Source organism: Neopsephotus bourkii, unplaced genomic scaffold (genome assembly GCF_033783945.1).
Source record: "Neopsephotus bourkii isolate Nb327-2 ecotype Australia unplaced genomic scaffold, CSIRO-AGI_Nbou_v1 NB_962, whole genome shotgun sequence".
NCBI lineage: Eukaryota > Metazoa > Chordata > Aves > Psittaciformes > Psittacidae > Neopsephotus > Neopsephotus bourkii.
This window is the reverse complement of record NW_026901456.1, coordinates 5,952,587-5,976,286: the sequence shown is the minus strand read 5'-3', so window position 1 is coordinate 5,976,286 and position 23,700 is coordinate 5,952,587. Positions and strand designations below refer to the sequence as shown.

The following is a 23,700-nucleotide window of genomic DNA, read 5'->3' as shown; positions in this document are numbered from 1 at the left end:
AAAGATAGACAATTTCTACCAGCAGTTCATGCAAATGGACCCTCAGAATCGCACAATGCCTAGTAATATCAGTGAAAATCTGAATGAGTACAAGGACTGTACACAGTCCTGACTGAAGAATGCTATTTCATGCCATGAGGTTGCTGAAGAAGCTCTAACACAAATGAGCGGAGCCACTAACAGAGGTTTGCTCTACAGTGTTAGTAAAACGATATTTGGATTAAAAAATGGATAAAAGCCCATCGATTCCCTGCTGCTATTTGCCAGTTACAACTTCAGGTCAGACATTAGTAGTAGACCCAGGTCTGAGGTACAGTATGGTATTGCTGATATAAGAATCCAAGACTAGAAATCATACTATTACTATGAGTCTAATCGACAATAAGATCAGAAGTGCCCTCAGAATACACATTGCCCTATCATGATAATAAATATCACCTTAGTATTAGAAAATGAAGGACTCATCAGGCTTGCACTGCTGCAAAATGAATGCAAGTATATGGCTGGAAATGTGAATTCACAATACACACCATTCTTCAGTTTCATAATATTTTCTTCCAAGAAACATTTACTTTCTTATCTCACTTTGGTAGGAAAAATTATTTATTATATCTAAGGGCAGAACTACCATTGCAGTCAGAAAACTCGTAGCTTGCAATTCATGGGAGTAAATTACAGTTCCACAGAGATTTAAGTTTTTTAGAGCATTTGCATTAATAGCACTGAAAGTATTAGTGCAGACAGTGAAGTCTCATTCAAATATTTAAGCCAGAGAGCCTGCTATTAATCCGTACTGCAAATGACCTACCTACCCTTTCTGTCATGTGCACAGTGAGTGGTTCATACTGAGAGACCTCAGCTTCAGACTTTGACATGTACATGGACATCCGAGCCTTCAGAAAAGTCTTCCAACCAGAAGTATCTGACTCATTCTAACGGAGAGACTTCAGGAGCTGGCACAAATGTAGATGTGATCTTTGCTGTTTGGCCTTGAGGCAGTGCCACCTGATCCTCACATGCCCCATGGCTAAAGTCAGTGGTTGATGACAGTATGGGTGGGGAAACGTGCTTTAGCACAAGCTTGGATATGGTTCTACATCCCGTCACAGGCCTACAGAAACAGCCTTAATCTTGACTGATTTCACTTCGTACTCTTTGACCTGACTAGGTTGGGTCTTTAAGTTCAACCATGCCTTTAGAAAAAGAAGTCCTAGTACTAATTGCTACAGTCACAGCATCAACAGTATTTCATAGGCAAATAAATACTAAAGATCATAGGTTTATACAGCTGTTCTGTATTATTCCACATTCATTTAATCTACATAGACTGCTGTAGCCTGACCTGAAGAAACCACCCTGTGCAGGATTTGTTGGGACTCTCTGGAGCAGAAAGCTGGGGCTTGTTTTCTGACAAAAGCCAAGTGCTGGCATTTGTGCTGAATTCTCAAAAAAACCCACTTCTGGATAAGAAAACAATAATGTGCAGATGGAAAGGGTAAAATAGGAGTCTGAAAGAATCAAGAAGATGATGAGAGAGAGACTGCATGAGAGCACAGTTAATTCAATGCTCTAATCAACTGTGTTCTGCAGTGCTTTATCATAAGCATCCCTGCATTAGGCTCACCAGCTCAGAGCACTTTGCAGCATTGCAGGAAATTCTCTGCTTTTTGATTCCCATTTAAAAAAAATAATCTTATTGTATCTTGTCAAAACAGGCAACTTTGTCAGTGAAAGCAGAGGAGGAATTATCATATAATTTAGTATTTATCATATTAAAGAGGAGGGGCTCATTAGAACAACAAGCAATTGCCAAATTATTCCTCAAAGTATTAATCTAAAGAATGAGAAATAGTGATATTTCCTACCTTCCTGCTTCTTCTCCCCCTCCTTGACACACAGTCTGCAATTTCTATCAGCTTGTCAGATCAATTTCCCATTCCTGAAAAGAAGCATTTATGCTAAATGATTGTAATGAAGAACCTTCTTCCAGCTCAATAGCTGTCTGGACATGCAAAGGTAATTCCCATTGACTTCCATAGGTCCAGATTTTCACAGAAAGTTCTTCAAAAGGCAATGCCTGCTTTGGAAGTATAACATCCCTGGGATCCCTATATCATCAGTGAAAAGATAAAGGGCAACTCTAAAGGGCAACTTTAGTCTACCAAAGATCCCAATAGGCTTCTAGAGATGTCAGATTTTGGTGCCTTAAGTTTCAGGGGTTACATCTCAAGTAATCAATTTAATGTGGCAATTTACAGATGCAAAAGGTGTGGGAGATGAATCCCTGTCTTCAGAGCTCCCACACAGAACTGTACCCACTAAACTTCTTCATTTGCATGGTCCTACATCACTGTCTTCCTGAGTAGATTATAAAAATACCAGATTATGTAGAAACCAGGCTTATTTTTTTCTCCCATTGTTTCTGATACTCTCCAGCTGCAACATAGGAGTAGCTCAGTGCTTCCTGGTTTCAGAGGTGGCCTTAGACTATCAGAGCTGGAACCAACAGCAGGAGCAGGGAGAACATAATTATGCAAGGAAATGGAAGGAAACCTTTCTTAATAATTAAAAACAGTGGCTATTTAACGATACCAAGATTGCTATCAATTGCAATGGACTCTGAACCATGACCTCTGTGTCAATGCAGAGAGGAAAGGAGGTTGAGCTGAGAGCAAAGTAAAGGAAACTGTGCCAGCTTTGGTACAGTCCTAGTGCTGTAGTCTCCTTAGTATGCAGCTTGCTTTCTCTGGTATAAATGCAGGAAAGTATATCAGTTAGATGGGAAATAAATAAAATGCGTCATTTATCCTTTACTGAATTGGAACAGAGATTATCAAATCTTCACCCACCATCATTTTTACAGGGGAGGAGGAGAAAGGAATCTATTGGATAGCAGCTCGTCAGCAGTACCCAGTGTGGTGTGTACACCAAACTGGGGCCGTGTTACAGAACAGTGTCTCTCCAGTAATCTTTCAATCCCTGGCTGTTGTGAATTCCTGTATAAGAATTCTAACACTTCAAGAAGTTAATCATGTTAAATAAACTAGATACATGTTTATGTCAGCCAAGTATCCTGCAGGGATATATACAATCTTTGCAAAGCCATTGGATTCCATCTATTAGGCATAATTGCATTAAAGTATAAAGTGCATCAGAAGTCTTTCAGGATTACAAACAAGGCAATGTTAATTTACTTTCCAGAAATATACCAAAGTTACCACTGAATCAGAAAGGAAAACAATTAAACAGAAGATCATGGTTACTAAGAAAATGTTCCTACAGTATCTGCAGTATTCTAGTGATGGTAACTTTAATTACATGTAGGATATTTACAGTATGAGTTAGTGGTAGCTGTTGATAAGCATTGACTTTGCACTTGTGAGTGCCATGCAGTGTGTGAGAACATGGCTCTCATGTAACTGCTCTCCTGGCATTCATTGCCATTATTTTGTTCTCTAAAACTGGACTTGAACTTTTAAGAGGTCACCACAAACCATCCCAGTGCCAAATTCTAGTCTGACTGAGCTCTTCATTGCTAGTCAGAGACTGCAAAGCTATGTAAAAATTTAAGATGGCCAAAATGTTGAACAGGTAGGAAGGAGAAGAGCTCAAGAGGAAATGAATAAAGACATTCAAAAAGGGGAAAGGACAAAGGCCCATAAACACTCCCATATTTGGAACAGTCCATTGCACAGTTCTGGGGTGGCTCACTGAAAACAGGGCTGATTTGCAACATCCAGATGTTGCTGATCACTATTTCCCTTATCTCTGCACCTTCCAACTAGCAAATTCATGGTTTTACTTCGAATCCACCTCTTGCCAGATCACAGGGCTCAGAAATGCATTTCACAGGAAGCTGCAGCAGTTAATCTGATAACACTACCAAAGCCTTTGCCTTCTGGATATAGAAAAATAATTACTAAGGTATTCTAAACTGCTATCCAGAAAAGAAATAGTATGCATTGTGTATATATGGCAAATATATATTATTATCACACTGCATTCCAACAGTGCTTGCTGCAAGAAATAGCTTTGCTCTTTCATGAAGTAAGATGTAACAACAGCAGAAGCTGGTACGTCTCCAACCAGAATTTAAACTAAAATACTTTATAAAGTCAAAGACTTTAAAAAAATATATAAACAGACAGAGACAATTAGGAATAAAATCTGGTTTGAACAGTTTGTAAAGCATGGAAGCCAATGCTTGATTGTTGCTTTGTTTTAAATTACAGCTGCATGCAGAAGCCAAACTGGTGGGTTTGGGGAGTCACACACAGCTCACATCTTAGAAGAGAATTAAGCTGCTGGCTAGCAGGAAAATCAGGTAGGACCTTAGAGATGCTGAAAAGAAAAGATGTATGATACTATCATGAGGAGAAATAATAATAACAGAAAAACCCTGGAGGAAGCCTTGCTGGAAATATGTATGCATAGTAAATCTTGCCAAGCTGTAACAGAAATAGAATCACAGAAAATATGCGATCTTTTACATGCATTTTAATCAAAGAACATGAAAATCATTCCATTAACTTCAATGGGTTTCATATCAGATCTTAAATGTAAATTTATTTTAAACAGGCTAGTATATAGGAGATAGAGGTCTGACATACAGCTTCCTCAGTGGATCACAGGATGACTTCATTACTTAAAACTGTCATTGGAAATCTTTGCATAATCCAGCCTAAATTTTGTTCCTGTCTGTGCTACATAATTGCAAGGGTGTGGCCAGCAGATAGAGGGAAAGGGATCAACTAACATGTTCTAAAAATGTCTCCAAATAATCCAAATAATTTTCCTTCATGATGATTTTAAGATGCAGTTTCTCACATTTTGCCATAATGGAAGCACATTGTATATTTTCAACAGAGATGGCTGTGTATCAACCCAAACATTTACCAGGAGTTTGAGCCTGAGTATTTCTGCTTGACCTTTAATAAAGATCATCCTGCTTTAGTTCCAAAGCATGGATTTGTGAATAAACATTAAAATATCTTTAAAAGCACATTATTTTAAAATTAATGGCTGTTGCAAGCTGCATGTGATGTCAGTCAACAGCGGTCAAGGTGAGCATAGTTGAAATGGTCAAACTGGAATCATAAAAAATGTCATCTGTTTTATTTCCTCACATCAACCGGTGAAATACCATAACCCTTTTTTAAAGTTCACAGTAAAGTCAGATGTATTGCTTCTTTCCCTTCATTGAGTTTTCCATAAACAATAGTGCAGGATCAGATCCATATCAATTTATGGCAATAAGTCTATCCATTCCATCAATTTAAAAACAAAGCAAAAAATGTTTAGATCAGCTGTTTATAAGGATAACTATGCTGAAGGAGAAACTAAGAGAAAGGAAACGGTATTTTAGTGTATATAAATATATAAAGGGGGAGTGTCACGAGGATGGAGCCAGGCTCTTCTCAGTGGCAAACAATGAAAGGACAAGGGGTAATGGGTACAAATTGGAGCACAAGAGGTTCCACTTAAACCTGAGAAGAAACTTCTTCTCAGTGAGGGTGACGGAACACTGGAACAGGCTGCCCAGGGAGGTTGTGGAATCTCCTTCTTTGGAGACATTCAAAACCCGCCTGGACACGTTCCTGTGTAACCTTATCTAGGTGTTCCTGCTCCGGCAGGGGGATTGGACTAGATGATCTTTTGAGGTCCCTTCCAATCTCTAACATACTGTGATACTGTGTGATTATGCCTGAAAGAGGTATCATGTCTTGTAATCATGCTGCACTAAATCCTGTGTGAAGAGGACCTTTTCAGTCGTAAGCAAACATTAGATTAAGGCTAATGAAAAAATATTTTCTTGAACAGTAGGCCCAGTAAAACGCCAAATACATAGGCAAGGCTACCCCATATAGTACAAGGCAAAGCAAACCTAAGGAGCTGGGCTGTGCAGTTGGGAAAGGTGAGAGCAAACACTGGCAACTGACATGACAAAAAAATCTTCATTTCGTTCTCAAAAAAAGGGCCTCAGGTGCACCCCTTATGAACAGTAGAAGGAGAAAAATCGGGCTTCTCTTTTTGCAAATTACATAGAAGAAGAACTTTAACTTTCTACAACAATTCGTTTTCTGGCTTCAGGCCAATTTTAATTTCAGTGAAATCTGAAGTTGAGTGTGGTTGGTCCCAAAGCGTACATCCACAGTTCAGTATAGCCTTAGTTTAAAGACTGGATTTTGATTGGCTTCATAGTCAGTTGAGCATCATTGCTAAAGATGTGACATCAAACAACAAAAAAAAAACAACAAAAAAACAACAACAACAAAAAAAAATACAAAACCCCACCACAAATAAAACAAAAAAAACTCACCCCAAAACCCAAAGCTAAATTTCAAACCTTACTCTCCATTTATAACTGTAATTACCAAAGCCATACTAAATAACCTAGAATTAGCAGTTTTACTTAATCATACACACCAACATAGGAAGCAAAGAGGAGAACAGTATAGTTCAGATGCAGCTAGATAAATATGTATTAACGATTAGTAGAGAGGTCAAAATTAGAACTATTAGAACTAAAAGTTAAAAGAAATGTTTAAAAAGTTTCTCTCCCCAAACAAAAGTGTTTATAGAGGTAACTTACCTTTATATTGCCTATGAATATTTCCTCTGTGCCAACTCATTTCCCATGTCCTACCAACTTCCAGGATCTTGGTCCATGTAAAAAGACTCTTGTTTAGTATAGTTATTATTCTAATTTAACCCCTATTATGGACCTCTAATGAACTCAGAACAAAACCTAATGAGCAGTACTGAATATAAGCCTTAAAAAATCATTTCACAGGATTGTAGAAAAAAATAGATCAGAAGAGACTTCTGAAGTTCTCTAATCAAATTTCACCAGTACTAAGCAGAGGAAAATAATCCCTTCCATCAACATGCTCTCTGATTTGTTACTAACGCATCCCAGTATATGTTCACCCTTCATTGCCATAAGGGTAAACAGCTGATCCTTGTGCAACTTGCCTCCTATAGAACTCTCAGGTCCTATTCTGCAGTGTTGCTACCAGCGAGTTGGTTCCCAGTCTGTACCTATGCATAGCTGGCTCTTCCCCACGTGCAAAACTCTGCAGTTGTCCTTGTTCAGCTTCATGAGATTCTTGATAGCTCATTTCTCTTGCTTGTCTAGACCCCTCTGAGAAACATTATACTCTTCCTGTGCATCAACTTCTCCTTCCAGTTTGGTGTAATCTGGAGGTTGGCTGAGATATCTTCAGTCCTGTTGTCCAGGTCTCTGATGAAGGCTTTAGAGCTGGCCACAATAGCTATCAGGCACCAAGGAACACCATGAACTCTTAGACTTGAAATCATAGACCCTTCAAGTTTAAAGGTCTAGCCAGTTTTCCACCCCTTCTTTCAGTCCACCCATCCAGTCGATTTGCTCTTGTTTGGCTAGCAGAAGCTATGGTACAGTGCCAAAAGTATTGCTAAAACTTGCTACTCTCCCCTCATCTACAGACCTAGTGACAGTAGAAGTCTGTCAGATTGGCCAAGCATGATTTACCAAGGGGTAAGTCCAAGCTGACCATTTCTGATCATGTTCTTGTTTTTTGTGTGTCTGCAAATAGCTTTTTTGGGAGTATCCTCCATAGTTTTCCTAAGGACTGAAGAATAGCTAATCAGACTGTGATTCCCTACATCTACCTTCTTATCTTTCTTAAAAGGAAGGTGTTTCATTTTGCTGTTTACAGTCATAGGGGAGCTTTGCATGTATTTGGATTTTTAATATTCTTATGTTTGTTCTTCTCATTTTTAAATTTCATTATTCCTTCCACCGCGAGTATCCTTGCCTCTTGCTGCTAACTTGGCTGATTCTCAGGGTATAATTTGATTTTCTATGTGAATAGTCTATCATCAGATGATTACTTGGCAACCTTTTTCAAATTTGTGTCATATTTCTGGAAGTTTTATTTTTCATTTGTAAAGCTTTCTCCTGCAGAAAGTAGCCCAGATATGGATTTGGAATTTTCCTTTATAAGATGTTACCTTTGTAAAATTCCTACCCTTGCTAAATACTTCAGCTATATTCTTTCGACGTGCATGTGCACTGTAATGGTAAGCTGCTTAATTTGGAGAAACTTTTAACTCATCTGCAGCAAAACAAATATAATTTTAAAAATATTTAATCCATCACTTGGCAAATATTTGTTGTGTGAGTAGCTTTGCACTACTGAAGTCCATAGAGCTATCTGGGCATATATAGGATATAGGTGCATAAGAGTTTTGGTTTGGTTATTTCTGAGTCCTTACCATTAGCTTGTTTTCTTCTTATACTTTCAACTGTAATTTTTTTTATGCCAGTCATACATAAAAGGTAGCTGCTGCTTTTGAAGTGAATGAGAGTTTTCCCACTCATTTCAGTGGGAATAAATTGAAACCCTTAATTAAATTTTGTCAACCTATATCAATCTTTGTGGAAGAACTTTAGCATGGTGATATTTTCCTCATAGACATAGCCTTGTGGGATAATAATTGAAAATGTGAATCAACTGCACTGACTATCACAAAATCAGGTGTTTTTTTTTGTAAGACAGTATAATTTCTGATTGAGTTACACTGCTTCAGTAGTGACTTGAATTAAATTACTGACATTTCAGTCCACTAATAAAAGCACAACAAGGGCATTACAAGGAATTCTGAAACAAATATACCCCTGCACTGCTTTGGTTTTGATCAAACTCCTTTCTCCAGCTTGTTTCTTAACTTCATGAATACAAGTGTGTATGGATACACCCTAGGCCACCAGACCTGTTTCAGGTACTGAAATAAACTAAACACTCATTATTTACTCACCTTCAAGTGGCTTATCTTTCTCTGTCTTCTTTTCCCCATGCTCCTTCTCCTGATCCTTATATCTGTAGTAAAAAGCATTTTTTCGTCATTCATTTTGTCAAGGCTGCTAAACAAAGCCTTTTATCCCCACTGGTCCTCTGAAAATGTGCCACAGTTACCCTTCACACTTGGAGGGACTTTCCACATCCTTCCTGAGGGTCTTCTTTTCTTTTTCTCAATGTATATGAATGAGAAAGCTCAGGGGTATAAAGGTATGTTGAAAAATGAACCAATTATCCTGTTGTGAGGAGTAGACAGATTTCAATTTCTCAGATTAGAAGTGCATAAACTCTATCTCTTAGTACATGCCCTCACTAATACTGAAATGGTTTTCATTTTCCCACTGGAATGATATGTTCCATCTCCTATTGGAACGACATATTTTGTCTCCAAGAGCATGCAGGGGTGAAGTGCTAAGAAGTGCTAAGAACAGAGCACCCACCACAAGGAGACAGAGTACCCCATTTTCTAAGCAGAAAGCAATTATAGCCCTTATTAACCTGTACTCCTTCTACAGGCAATGGGACCAGATCAAAGAACACAGTCCTTACTAAAAAAAAAAAAAAAAAAAAAGAACAGTTTCAGTTTAGAAAACAAAGCATCAGTGCAAGGACAATGACTGGGAGAGCAATGTTGTAGGGCTCTGTTTATTCTCTCTCAGACTCATCAAAAGCTCTGAGTGTTCAGATGACACATATTCAGTTTACAGTAAAATAATGGGTTTTGCTAATTACTAGCACTTTGAACTTTTAAGGAGTAACTCAATGTGAAGCTCCTCTGCCTCTAGCAACTCCCACAGAAAGAACATTTCAAGCCTAGCATTGCTACAGTAAATGCAGCACGCAGCATCTTACAGCTCTACATTATTGACAGTGCCATAAAAAGAAGGTATGATGAAAAGAGATGCAGGCCAAAGTAACTCCTGATTTGCATGCCATGCATTCTCTCTGGTGTTGGACAGAATGGATCATACACTGGGAGACAAATACTCAGAGGCCTGCTGAATATAGCAATCTTGTACCAGGCAGAAATTGTATCCCTACAGAGCTAGTTCCTCAGCATGGGTGGGCAAGGTACAAGAAGTTGACCCACAGACAAACTAGAGTGTTTTCCCAGTCTTGGTCAGGTTCTTTGCTGACATAGACAATATAGCTATTCTGTACTATGCTGGCTGGCTCTTAGTGTCTTCAGTCTAGTGCCATGAATGGAGAAGATCAGATTCCAAAAGCTTCCAGTGTAATCTCCACATGCTACTGATGATCACACAGCTAAGCCTACCTGGGGATTTCTGAATGTCAGAAGAATGCCATGGTCAGCTACTGCAAATGGTCAACTACTTTCACAGAACCAGGATCACAGGGAATCATAGATCAAATACTAAGTATGCATTTATGCATGCTTTTTATCAGGTCACTGAATTAAATCAGTGGGCTACACCAGTTTATTACATACACACAGAGATGGACATTTTGCTTGGTACAATTATCCTCTAATCCAAATAATCCGTGTTAAAGAACTTCGTTCTCTTAGCTGTCACAAACTGAAGTTGTTCACCTTTATAATGAAATTCAGTGCTCCATTCCACTGTCACTTTCCTCATCAAGTAATTCTTGTCTTTCCATGCTGCTGCAGTATTACATAACCAGCCTTGTGCAAAAGCTGGATGCAAACCCAGCTTAAAAGCTAAGCTCGACACAGCACAGACACGTTCAGTTATCTATTTGGAGAAAAGCACAAACTCTCAGCTGACCAGTTCCCACTACAGTGTAACAGTGTTCAAGTGTCATAAGTGTGATTCTTCCCTGCGTTGACCTCCAGAGAGTCACACATATACCTGAGAAAATCAGGAGAGAAGGATTTGACAACCACTTTGCAAGAGTGTGAACAGCATGCAGAAACAGGTCTCCAAAACCACGTACTGACATTATCAGCAGGTAAAGTAAATCCGTCATCTAAGTCAGACTAACTCCCAAAGGTGCAACATTTGCACACACAGGGCATGATGCACAGGAGAATCAGGTCTGCTCTTGATAAAGGTAGTAAAATTACAATATAAAAGAAAGGAGTGGTGGAATGGAGAGAGCAGAGAATGATGTTTTAACAGTAAAGTCCAAGAGGACACATTACCTTTCTAAACTCTAACATTTCAGTGAAGGAGTTTTAATCTTTCCTTCAGCAAGGGTGTGAATTTCTCCCAATGTGCCTGAACAGAGATTAAAGAAAACATAAAGGTCAAATCTCATGAATAGCAATACTGGTTACTTTTTCTGAAATCCCACTATTCAAGATGCACATAGGGCCTTAAGCTTCATTCTGGGCATACAAAGCATGACACAAAACACAGTGCAGAGGCTGTGGCTGAGCCATTTTCAGATCCAAAAGTTCAATGTGGTGCTGCTCTCTGGAGAATTATTCCTACCAACAGCCAGAACTTCCTCAGACACAGGCACACAACCATGCTAACTCTTCCATACAACATTTAGAACCTAAGTTAGCAATGCCATACAATGAAATGTCCCACTATTAATTCACCACAGGATTCAGTGTTTCCTTACAACAAAGCAGCAGAATTCATGTAGGCAAACAGGTCGGTAAGCCACTATACCAACAGCTCTAAAGAGCTACTAAACACAAGTTTCAGGATGGAGCTTTAAATATAAGGCGTTGACAAGTATCACAATGTACATAACAGTGATGAGTGCAGGCAGTTCCACAAGAACTGTCTTGACTCTGAAATATTTGTCAACCTGCATCACTAAGGATGAGGACAATTCTTGATCCCAAGCCTTGGATTACTTTTGCAGGGACTGTATTTCCCTTTCCAGGAAGGTCAAGAGTGGAAAGATACTCGGCACTGAATGTGCCACGTAATAGAATTTCATTACACTCATGAAGGAAAGTTGTGAGATTGGACCATAAAATGAAACAATCATAAACATTTTAACACAGGAAATTTCAAAGACAGAGACAGTAGATGATTGTCTAGATTTTGCAACATACCAGTAACAGAATAGGACGAAGAGAAGAGATAAAGTTGGCTACATCCATCTTTGGATACAGACCATTTCTAGCTCCTTAGTAATCATCTGCTGAGATCAGGAGTAGACACATCATCCTGGTAGGCAGAAAAAAAAATCTATTCCAAATCTATTACAAAAGAACTCTAGAATTCAGAGGATACATTACTGCCAAGCTGCCCGAGTCTGAACTGACTAACTGAAAAGTTACTCAGGCTTACCTGTACCACTAAGCATGCTTCTTACTCCAGGCACTGATACTACCTTGAATGAACAAATCAAAATAATTTAGGAAGCTCAAAAGGCTGGAGCAAAGGACTTAAGGGAACACAGGGAACATAAGAATCCATAGTAACATAAGAATATCAGTATATGGTCTTGGCCCATTCTTTAACTGAAGAGCCAAGCTCATAAGGACTAGGGTTCAGGCCCCTCTGCTCACATGCTATAACTGGGATGTAGTGTGGCTTCCTTGAAAACACAATGGTGTTCCACAAGCTAGTGGTAAGAGTAGTGCAACCTCCTGGCAAAGAGAAGACCAGTTTATGCTTATAAACTTCCTCCTGGAACAGGATTTTAGCTGTCCTTGAAGGGATAGATAACAGAAACTTTTAGGAAAAATGCCTTCGCCAAGCATTGGAACAGGCTGCATAGGGAAATGTTTGAGTCACCTTTCCTGAAGGCATTTAAAAGTCATGTAGGTGTGATGCTCAGGGACATGGTTTAGTGGTGGACCTAGTATTAGGTTAACTGTTGGATTCAGTGGTCTTGAAAGTCTTTTCTAATCTAAATGATTCTAGGATTTTAGATATTTGTAAGCCCCAATAACTTTGACAAGAACCTAAATTCAAAGGCATGTACAGGGCCATTTATGGGAAAGTCATAAAAATGTGAAGTAAATTAATGAGTCTATCCATTGAACAAGTCCAATTATTTGCCTTTTATTTCTTGTCTTTCTTGCATTAGCACAGACATCTTACAAGATGATCAAGACAACATGTTAATTGTGCAACAGAGGCTTAAAAAGGTGGATCACATGGTAGGTTTGTCCAGTGCTTATCCAGCCATATTATGTATAGGGAGGGACTGACTAGATGCAAGTGTCCAGTTAATAAATGAAGAGGAAAGGACCAAGGTGTTAATACTCTGGGGATTTAAAATAGGTCACTGAACTAGAAGGATTAGTAGATGAGTTCTTTTGTGGGTAATTAGAAGAATCACATGGATTGCAGGAGCTGCTGGTCATAGGGATTTGGGGGATTTTTGTAGAAAACTGCAGCAGTTAAGGAAAGCTGTCCTTCAGAGAAAGGGCACACGCCCACACAGGCACACACACACACACACAGAGGAATCCAGATGAAGTATAAGCAATGTGGTAAGAGATCAGCTGAGCTAGCTTGTGAATTTCACATTGACTTTACAAGAAGGAAGTACAGACAAACTATGTCATAGCATTAAGAATAACTGCTGAAGGAAATAGGGGCTGACTCTGGAAGCCAAGAAACAAAAAGAAATTCAGCTTGCAAGAGGCATCAGTGATAGCAAGAAATTAGTCTATAAATAGATTAGTAGAGCTGGGAGAATCTTGGCCTGCTTCTCAACAGGAAGAAAAGCTACAGATGATACTCAGTAGAATAAAGAGTATTTAACATGTTTTTTTGCATCAGCTTTTACAGGAAAGGCCTGTGGTGAGCAAGGGACTGCTCAAATCAAGAAGGAAAATCTTACCTTCTAACTAACTGGGAAAGTACAGGCTACAGTGTATATAAAGCTAGATGTTTTCAAATCAGTTAATGAATGCATTAAAGGACTGTCTGAGACAACATCAACGCTACCTTGTAGAAAACTTCTAGCAGACTGGAAGGAGTAAGTGTGGTGCCCGTCTCTAACAAGAAGGATGTTTGCCAGAAAAAGGAAGAGAAACTGGTGAGTTATGGACCACTCACCTTAATGTAAGCTCTTTAAAAAATAGAAACTTCTTTAGGCACCAGAAAATATAATCTGAGAGCTGCCAAAATGGTCTTATCAGCAGCACATTGCATCAATTTCATTCAGCTCTAGATTAGCACAGGCTACAAAAGAAGCTGAGGCAGTCATATAATTTCATTTTATTAAGACATTATAACATCTGCCGCAGTATTCTAATAAGGAAGCAGTGAAACTTGGTCTAGAAGATATTACCTGGTCATGGTTACAAAACTAATTGTAAAAGTGCGCCGGGGAAGAGTTATCAGTGTTTCACTGACAATATAGAAGGATGCATCAAGTTGGGTCTGTAGCATGTCCAATTTTATCTTAAATGCGTCGATGCTCTGCATCACAGAATCAACTGCACTTGCAAAGAATGCAAATGTTTTAGAAGATAAGGTTAGCATTCAAAAGGATCTTGGCAAAGTGAAGAAGAGGTCTGAAAGACCAGATTTAAATTCAATAGCAACACAGGCTATTCCCCTAAACCAAGAATAATTGGCTGCAAAAGGAAAAAAAAGACTGGAAACAACTGAGGAATGATATACCTTTCCCAAATATGCTAGATCTTTCCTATTCCATCCTGAAACATCTGATTCTCTCTTACTCTAGGGAATTAGAAACAAGAGAAGTAGTGCATTCTGCTCCTGAGAGCAAGGATCTAACAGCTAGGTTTGATCATGCCTGGTGACTTTTTACATTCTTTCTTATGCTTTGCTTCCACAGAGCCTCTGCTTCAAATGGCTTCAAAGTTTTTTTACATTGCTTCCAGCCAAATGTTTCTTCAAGGTGTTCAGCACTCCAGAAATGTAGGACAGCTGTTTTATCAGGTTGCCTGTAAATTACAACAGACTGATTGTGTCTGCCAGGAGCATCCTGCCCTGTGAGCAGATATTGAGAAAGAATTAAGCATGCTTGGCTGCTTCACTGAGACATTTGGCAGAGGAGGAGGAGAGAGGAGGCCTTTACCCAGAGCTCCAGAACACCGACTGAGTCACCCTGGACTCAGGACCCCATGAACAGCTATGACTGGGGAGGAGCCCTGATGCCAGGCCTAAAATGTCATTGATTCGAAGTCTGTAAAACATGTGATACGAATTGAAGAGCCTGGGAAAAGCATCAGTACACAAAAGCATATTTTGATAAAGAGGATAATAAAAAAAAAAGTCTATGTCCTTTTCAGTCATGAGTATTGAAGCAACTGAATGTTCTTTTCTCATTTTTGGGTGGAAATCACAAAAAACAGATGTTACACTATGCTAATTTTTGTCATTGGCATCTAGCCCCCTGGCAAGATTAAAACAACTGTTGGCATCTTTGGAGCAGCTGGGCAGCAGAGCTGCTTCCTTTACTTACACAATACCATTCTGAATAACCTTTAGGCCTAAGATTTTGTTGCTTTGTAATCCATGTTTTGGCAGTGTTCCCTTCCACTCCCCCTGTTTAAATGTGTCATTCCCTAGTCCTCACAGAACCTTATACCATAAACTTTGATGAAATATAGATGAAAAATCTGTGACATCTTTGACATCCATTTAACTTCCACTGCAAGGAGGAAGGTTATCTTTGCAGTTTAACTTCTTAGTATCTTTCTGAATTCACACTTGATCAGTAAAGCAGGATAAACAGACTTCAGTGTGGTGTCACCTGGATGTCTAACATAAGTACGTAATTTCACATAAAATGTTGAATACTTCTGACATTAGACATATGATTTAAAAGTTGAAATGGCAGTCACTGGCACATTTGAAGAATAAGCACTATTAATTCCAGAATTGATAGGTGGGATAAGAAAAGATATTTCTTATAGATTGCAGTTCTTTTGCTAAAAGCAAAAAGCTCCTAGCTCCTATGTGAAATGTCTAGGAGCCCCAGATATCTTCTGGAGGCAAAAAAAAAAAAAAACCACCAAAAATTATTTTGCACACGACCAAGTGTACAAAATTTGAAATGTGTCACTGAAACAATATAAAAAAGCAGAATTACTATACGCTCGGTTTGACAACAAACGTAACTTTGCCTCTGGCTTAGTTAATTGTCATTAGGAAAGCACATATTAGTCCAAAAGAAAACAATCTGCAGCTTATCACTTCTGCAGTCTACACTCTAAGTTGTAAGATCACACAATAAAATACTAGACATTGCTATATAATGTAAATTCTATAGGTGGGTGTTCCCAGCAGTAAAATGGGAGATATACTTAGTAACTAGAAAAAAAAGAATCATGATTCAGGGGAGAAGGGGGAAAGCTAAATGGAACAGTGTTTCGACACTCTGAGCATTTCAATGGTTTTTATCATAATGTTTGTTAGAAAGACTGCGTTTGTTCAGACGTTACCTCTTGAAAGTGTTTTTATACGAAGCTGGGAAATAGATAGATACCTTTCAACTAAATGACATCTTACGTAGCCAGTACTGTAGGCATTTTATTTTTGCCCATCAAGTTAAAAACTGAAAAAAAAAAAAAAAGTTTAAAAGATTCTTAAGTGAACTGAGTTTTCAATTACATTGGTGTAATAGGTTGCCATCAATGTGCTAGCTTAACAGAACCAATAGGATACTAATAATATATTAAAAGCAATTATATATGACTTAGAATCTAAACACCACTCAAAACCATAGTGTCTATGGGACATGCAGAGCTGCTGTGACCAAGCCCAACAGAAAGGCTTTACTAATGATAAAATTTTCATGAAGATAAGCAAGGGAGCACAGCTAACTAAGCCACTGTAATCATAAAGTGATGGCTGGGACTATCCTCTGACAGGGACACACTGATACCAAACTGTCCTAAAATCCCAAACTTTGTCCAAACACAGTTACGTCCAAGTAGCTTGTCAGGAGCAGGCTTTAGCCCATTACTAACTCCAAAATGATACCTGAGAGTGGCAGACAGACAGTCAGCATAGGCCAAAATTATGCTCATGGGCACTCTAACAGTTCAGAATTACAGACAACTGAGTTCCAGTAACCATAATTTTTATGTGCCTTTTTTTACTTACTCATGCAGACAGAGCCTTGGAGGACAGAGGTGAAAGAGGCTTACCAGAACTTACCACATAGCCCTAGACTAGTAGCATCATCTATTATTATGCCAACTATTCCTCTTTGATTCTAGAAAGAAGAATGTGACTACTCTGTGCTACTGTACTACTATATCAAGAATACATAATGCAATGGTGAAAAATTGTTATAATTTCCAGTATATCTTAATAATAATCAGCCATTTCAGTCATGATAGCTGTCAAAAACGCAGGCATCTGGAGTAAGTCGGACTGCTCCCTCTGCAGTCTGTCAGTGAAGAGGAAATTAATTTTTTCTGTCTCAAATCCTGTTTTCAGGGGTATATAATGATCTCTGGAAGTACCTGCTTGTTGCCTGCTTGTTGCCTCCTTGGTTTTTGCCTCAGTTGACTACAGAAGGAGCAGAAAGGGCATCATTATTTAAGAAGGAAAAAGGTGAAATGAATTCCACAACTGCCACCTAAGATTTCTTTAGTTTCTGTAGGCTTTTTGAATATACCATCTATGAGAAACATGGTTGCATGGAAAATTCCACTGAAAGTTTAACTTGGTTCATATCCTCTTTAAAAGAAAACAACCTGTTTCTAAAGGGACAGAGCAAGTTGCTGTTAGTATTAAGGAGTTCCTGGCTTTTAACCTTTGTTCAGTACACTGGATCTTACCAGCAGAGACAACCTTCTACATCTGGAAGGAGTAGATATTTTCAAGGGTGAATAGTGTGATGAAACAGTTTTTTAAAATTGGGGAATACATTCAATGTAACATCATCGATCATTTGTGAAATATCTGCCTGTACTGCTTCTAAGGTTTTCAGGCAAAATGGTGCTTTATGAAATGAATTTCAAGTAAAATGGTCCTGATCTGAGGAGATGCTATAACTAATCCTTTTCCAGGTTTTACTGGATGTGTGTAAGACAGAGATTGATTACTGAACATGGATACCAAACCTGAATATTCTTTTAATAAATATAGAAAAACCAATAATAGATATATATCTGTAAATGCTATTTATATGTCTTTGGGAAACATAGACAAAACTCTGCAGGATGTATTTTTAGATTACTGCATGATTTCACGTGATTTGAATCTAAATTTAATTCAGATTTATACTGAGTAACTACCCCGTTTCAAGCCCCTAGAAGCTGGAGATCATTCCAATAGATTATTCAATAACAAACCAAGAATTTTACTTTTGATGCGTAAAATTGTAAAAATATATATTTACTTAACAGAAGAGGTGACTAACTAGTTGAAAAAACAACAGTGTATCACCCAAAGGCACAGAAGAGACTGCTGTCTAATGAAGAGAAAGCTGTCATTGCATTAAGCATTCCTACAGTTATACACTTTAGAACATTCTCATTAAAATCAGGTGATTCAACTTAAGTAATTTATTTGGACTCCGTCTCTCTTCTGGGTTGAATATGGACCTACAGAAAGGTGATTAACTGTTGTCAAAGAGAACCAAAGTCCCTAAGACATCTGATAACACACGTCCCATGGTTCCCAGGAACCATAGCCCACGCATTAATATCAGCCAGTGCTTTATTCCAGGTCTGTTAAGCCTTTAGCTAAAATTCTAAATTTTGGGGGGCAGAGCCTGTAAACCAAGGGAATAACATGACTCACAGATAGGGTCTTCTGTTGTTTTAAGAGTAGGGGTCATCATTATTTCATTTGATTTTACTCCTGTAAAAGCAGAATTTACCACATAACCCTAGACTAGTTCCTTGTCTTTGGCAAAAACATTTTTCTAGGCTATCTACAGGTCTTATAATGAGAGCTCAAGAAGTCATGAATCCATGTCACACCTGGCAGCTGAACCCACAGGTTATTATGCAGACATTACTAACCATTTGTGCTTCTGTTCTTCTTGCTTTAACTTTCATCTGTTGTTTCCCATTACACATGCCTTCCTCCACCACATCAGAGATATTTATAGGACTACCTGAACAGTGATTAGTTACAGAGCTGGAATAAAGTTGTGAAATAATTCCATATAGACAACATATGGCACACTGGCTTAATCTTGGCATAAACCACAGGCTTATGAAAAATGTTAGTACTTCTAACCTATATGATCTATTAATTCATATCCACGCATTTGCCTTTTGTAACAACCTCCCTTCCCCTCCAGTGTTTCGTAGTGAGCTGTATCCAGCTTCAGGTAGGCTGCATAGAAGCTTTTTAAGCCACAATACATTCAGTTATTAGTAAGTACAGAGAAATGCCAGCTCATAATAAGCCAAGATATAATATTTAAATATCTACAATTTTTGTCAGTTCTGAAAGTGATGAAAGCTTGCTAATGCCATTATGTATGCAATTCCATGCCTCTGCTTCAACACTGCAAATCTACAAGCAACTGTTATTAACTGTTTTCTTTATTAAAGGTTATGTAGTCAGAAGTCTGCAGAGGACTTTGTTTGACTGTAAATAACAAATTTCCCTCACCAGTTTTCACTGTGAATCACTCTTATGTTCTGGTTCTGTCAGAATAACATCCCTTGCAAGCATATTGAAGGTACCCCACTTGAGTACAATATATAGCATGCATTAGAAATGTACGTTGTTGTCTGGAGAGAAGGATTTTCCTCAATTTCTTTCTCCATATATAGTCTTTTCTATTAATTTGCCATGAGGGGAATTTAGGAATCAATAAGGAGAGAAGAAAGGAGTCCATCAAAAATTACTGGCAGGAATAACAAGGAAAATAAGTGTAGTAAAATTAAATTATGTGCAGACAGTGTGTGTATTTATGCCCACATGCTTGCATACGTGAGCACACAACAAGATATGTCTGTACACTTGTGGACTAGGGTGCATTTGAAGGGACAGCTGATTCAATACCTTTACTGTAAATTAATTTGCAACAGTCACCCTTCTTCTGACAGTCAATTGCTTGATATGTGTATGATCTGCCTATGTGAAGAGGTGATAGCGCAGCACAGAGGTATGCAAAGAAGCAGGAAATAGCATGCAAATATGTTCAAACTGGAAACAGGAGTTCAGATAGTAGCAACAGAACAGGTCATCCACCTAGCATTCCTCAAAAGGAAGTTAGCCCACGTGTGTCTGGTCATGACAATGTTCATGATACAGTTCTAACATGCATACTTCATAAAGATGAATGAGTCCATCACCAGTGTGCTTCTAGAAGACAGGGAAAAAATATGAGATACAGAGATAATACAGAGGAAGAATAACCTTAGGAACTCAAAATCTCACAAGATTACTCTAGCACAGCAGACTGCAAGATTCAGAATTTCACTGCCCTGGTTGATTTCTCACTCTTTGGAGCCATTACAGTAAATTTGAGGGAAAGGAATGCTGCCACCATGTTCTTCCAAACAGATCATTCTCCTACCTCCTCAATAAAAAAAGCAAGCAATACACTTCTGAAGCACAAATATTGCAAAACCTTTTAATTTTCAGAAATCTGTCTGAGTTAGGGGAAATTTAGGAAGCCCAGTTGATGAGCAAATTTTTTTCCTGCTTTTAAAAATACAGCATATTTCGTTCTGTAAGGTGTTGAAGCCTTGTGTGCTGTTGCCATTGAATGTGCTTTATAATGGAAATGTAGAAGATACCAATCCCCAGCATGTGTTTCCAATTAAGATTCTTCATTTTCTGCTCAGATGTTATAATTTGACCTGATTAGCTCTTCCAGTTATCAGAGCTCAGCTTCTGTGACTTCTTATCTTATTCGACAGCTAGAGTCTGACTGCATATTTGGAGAGGAAACAGCCATATCCCTCAAAGATCAGGGAATTGTTCTGAAGATCATTGGCAACATGAAAAATTTAGTGTGGGTCAGGGGACACACTTCCAGCCTGTTTTCTGTCCTTGGGTCTCCCATGCCTGGTCATTCATTGTAAAAAGAAACAATTAGCACAGCTCAAACTGCAACTTACATCCTAACAATACAGATAGATGTCTATTTTTCAGGTACACAGTTTTACATAGCAGAGTTTACTGCAGTAGAATAATCTGCATGTTGTTAAGGCTTAACAATAGGAAAAGTTGTTTCTTTCCATCAAGGAATCCTCAGTGGTGTTATCAAATAAGGAGAAGCGAGAAAGTCCTTTCTTAAGAACTACTGTCCTTTGTCAGCTAGAAAAGAGCAGTATATTATTTATGGAAAGCAAACTAGATGGAATCAGAGTGAAAGCAACTGACATGAAGGGTGATAGATGGAAGTACCAGATGATTAAATCTGAGCTTTGAAAACGTATTATATGTCACGTATAAAAAATACCTCAGCATGGCTGTTAGGTAAATTGCATACAATTACCAGAAGTTACCTTTTTGTATAGATTTTACTTCAGGTTTTTATTTCATGTGTTGGCCACCCATATTCAACCAGTGTCATAAAAATCTTTTTTAAAGCACTTCTATGTCATGCAAAGGCAGCAGCTGCCTCTCCTCACCTTCCCCGAAGACATACCAGTACATACTATGCAGCCGTTTTCAGTGTCTTGTTCTGCCCCAGCAACATGAAGGAATAGCTAGACAGATGGGGAAAACAGGAGCAAGTTCTCCAGCTGAGAAAGGGAATGTTTTTAGAACAGAGCTGCATACGCAAAGACTTAGCCTGGAGGTGGGTGTTAACGTAACTTTTTTAAAAGTGACAGTAAAAATGCAGTGCCCATAAATGGCAGGACAGATGGATTTCTCTCTGCTTTCACGGGTTATGCCTCAAATACAAAGATGCATATGTATTTCGTGTGTGAGGTGACTTTCCTTCTGGGTAAAATGTACTCCTAGTCATTGCACTGAAGCCTTTTGGTATTGATAAAGCCATAGATATAAACTGGGAGTTTTCCAAGCCCTGAGATGACAGGTTTACACTTTACTGACAAAGGTATCTGTTATCTGTAGTTTTATCCTTATGTTTGCTCTAAACAGCCTGCATTACACTTGCCCATACTGAACCGTACTTTCAGTGTGAACATGACCATGTTAAACAGAAGAAAGCTATGTGCTTTGGACTTGTGGAGAACATTTACTGCACCCAATGAAAGGAAGTAGGACTTGTCTAATGAAGAAGTTAAAGCTCTAGTTTCAGCCCTTTTTCTGGGTATCTTTTCTAACCAATCGAAGGAGACAGACAGCTGCAGAGGATGATTCCCCATGCCATCTTTAGGGGATACCAAAGCAGTGTCTTTTCTTCCCAATTACCTGTAGTGACAGACAGGATGATCCACAGAAATAGATACTTAACTTGTGGGTGGCTGAAGTGAGGCGAGGTGAATGCTCTTCTAAGCATGTTCACACAATGTATTAATAGCAAGCCTCCTGTAAATGCTTGCACCAGCATACCATGCAGTAAGCTCCCCACAGAGACCCATCTAGTCTAAGCAAACTGCAATCTGACCCTTTGGGAGCCAAATAAATGAGAAGAAAAAAAAGAAAAGAAAAAAAGGTCCATCAGCCTGTATATTATTATGTTCATATCTGGAATTACTAATGTTTATTTGTTTCAGTGCAGTTTGGGAGGTTTCACCTCTGCCTTTCCAAACCTTTTTCAAAAGTAATCCTTACTCCTGGAGCTAGCTTTGCAGACTGTGTGGGATTGCAGTGATGCAGATTGTACTCTGCTAGAACTTTCTAGCCTGAGTTGCACTCCAGACACCCACAGACTTGCACTATAAATTTTAGGCTCATAAGTCTCAATGTAACTTTTCGAAGTGGGATAACAGAACCTATATCACTCACATGCTTTTATATATTAAACTGTTTTAAACTAAAGTCTGGATCCTGAAGTCTAGCTCATTACCAGACCTTTCCAGTAAGGTTACCGTAACTGAAACTAGAAAGGCTGAAGGAGCAGGTAATTAATGTGCTTAGTGTGGGAGGAAACAAGCAAAAGAAAAACAAAAGGATCTCTGGATTTCTGTGAACCACAATGTGGGGGGGGGGGGACTGGGAAACCAAAGCTCTTTTTACTGTGCCTTAGGAAGCTTCATCACATCGTGTTTCAGTAACAGGAGTGTTCTCAAGAAAAAAGAGACAGGAATATACAAGGTTCTACCTTCAGACTCCTGCTGAGCAGTAATGGAAGTATAACTAATTAAGGGCCTGATCAAGGGCCCACTGAAGCCAAGGGAAAGCCTCCCACTGTTTTCAATGGGCCTTGAATCAGGTTTAAGTGCGTGGAGTGTAAATATGACTGCATTGAAAAACGTGATGAGCCTATGTCTGCTTTCGGCTGGGGCTGACTGCATTATCCTGTGTGGCACCAGACCTGCTCAAAGCTTCTCAGGAGCTTCACAAGGTCAAAACTTACTACTCCAAAAAGGAGATCTTGAGCAAATTTACTTTTGATCTGAGAAAAGTAAATGGTACAGAAAGCCTTGGGAAAATCCGTGCTGAGCCAAGCTTGTGCTGCTCCTGCCACTGGTTGGATGAAAGGGAAGAAATTAGTAGATCTGAAAGGATTTTTCTCTACCTAGAATTGGTGAGACCACACCTGGAGTATGTTGTCCTGTTCGGGGCTCCTCAGTGCAAGAGAGACATAGACACACTGGAGGGAGTTCAATGAAGGGCTACAAAGATGATGAAGGGTCTGGAGCATTTCTTCTATGAGGAAAGGCTGGGAGAGAAGGGTCTGTTTAGCTTAGAGAAGAGAAGCGTCAGGGGGTTTCGTGGCTTAAGCCCAGGCAGTAACTTAGAACCATGCAGCTGCGTGATCACTCCCCTGTTTCTTCCTCCCCCTGCTCCCAGAGGGATGGGGAGAAGAATTGAAAGAATGTAACTTCCATGGGTTGAGATAAGGACAGTGCAGTAACTAAGGTATAACACAAATCACTGCTGCTACCACAAATAATAAAAATGATAAGGGAAATAAC

At 38.9% G+C, this 23,700-nt stretch overlaps 1 protein-coding gene across 4 annotated transcripts in view; it reads left to right on the top strand.

Annotated features, from left to right (window-relative positions):
* KCNJ6 (potassium inwardly rectifying channel subfamily J member 6) overlaps positions 1 to 23,700 on the top strand; it is a 168,550-nt gene that overhangs the window by 5,122 nt on the left and 139,728 nt on the right. The window contains exon 2 of one of the 4 annotated variants that reach the window (XM_061359153.1): positions 4,233 to 4,324. The exons of the other annotated variants lie outside the window; for them this stretch is intronic. The gene's annotated coding sequence lies outside the window, so the exon portion shown is untranslated. The remainder of the gene's footprint in view (positions 1 to 4,232; positions 4,325 to 23,700) is intronic. 4 annotated transcript variants of the gene reach the window in all.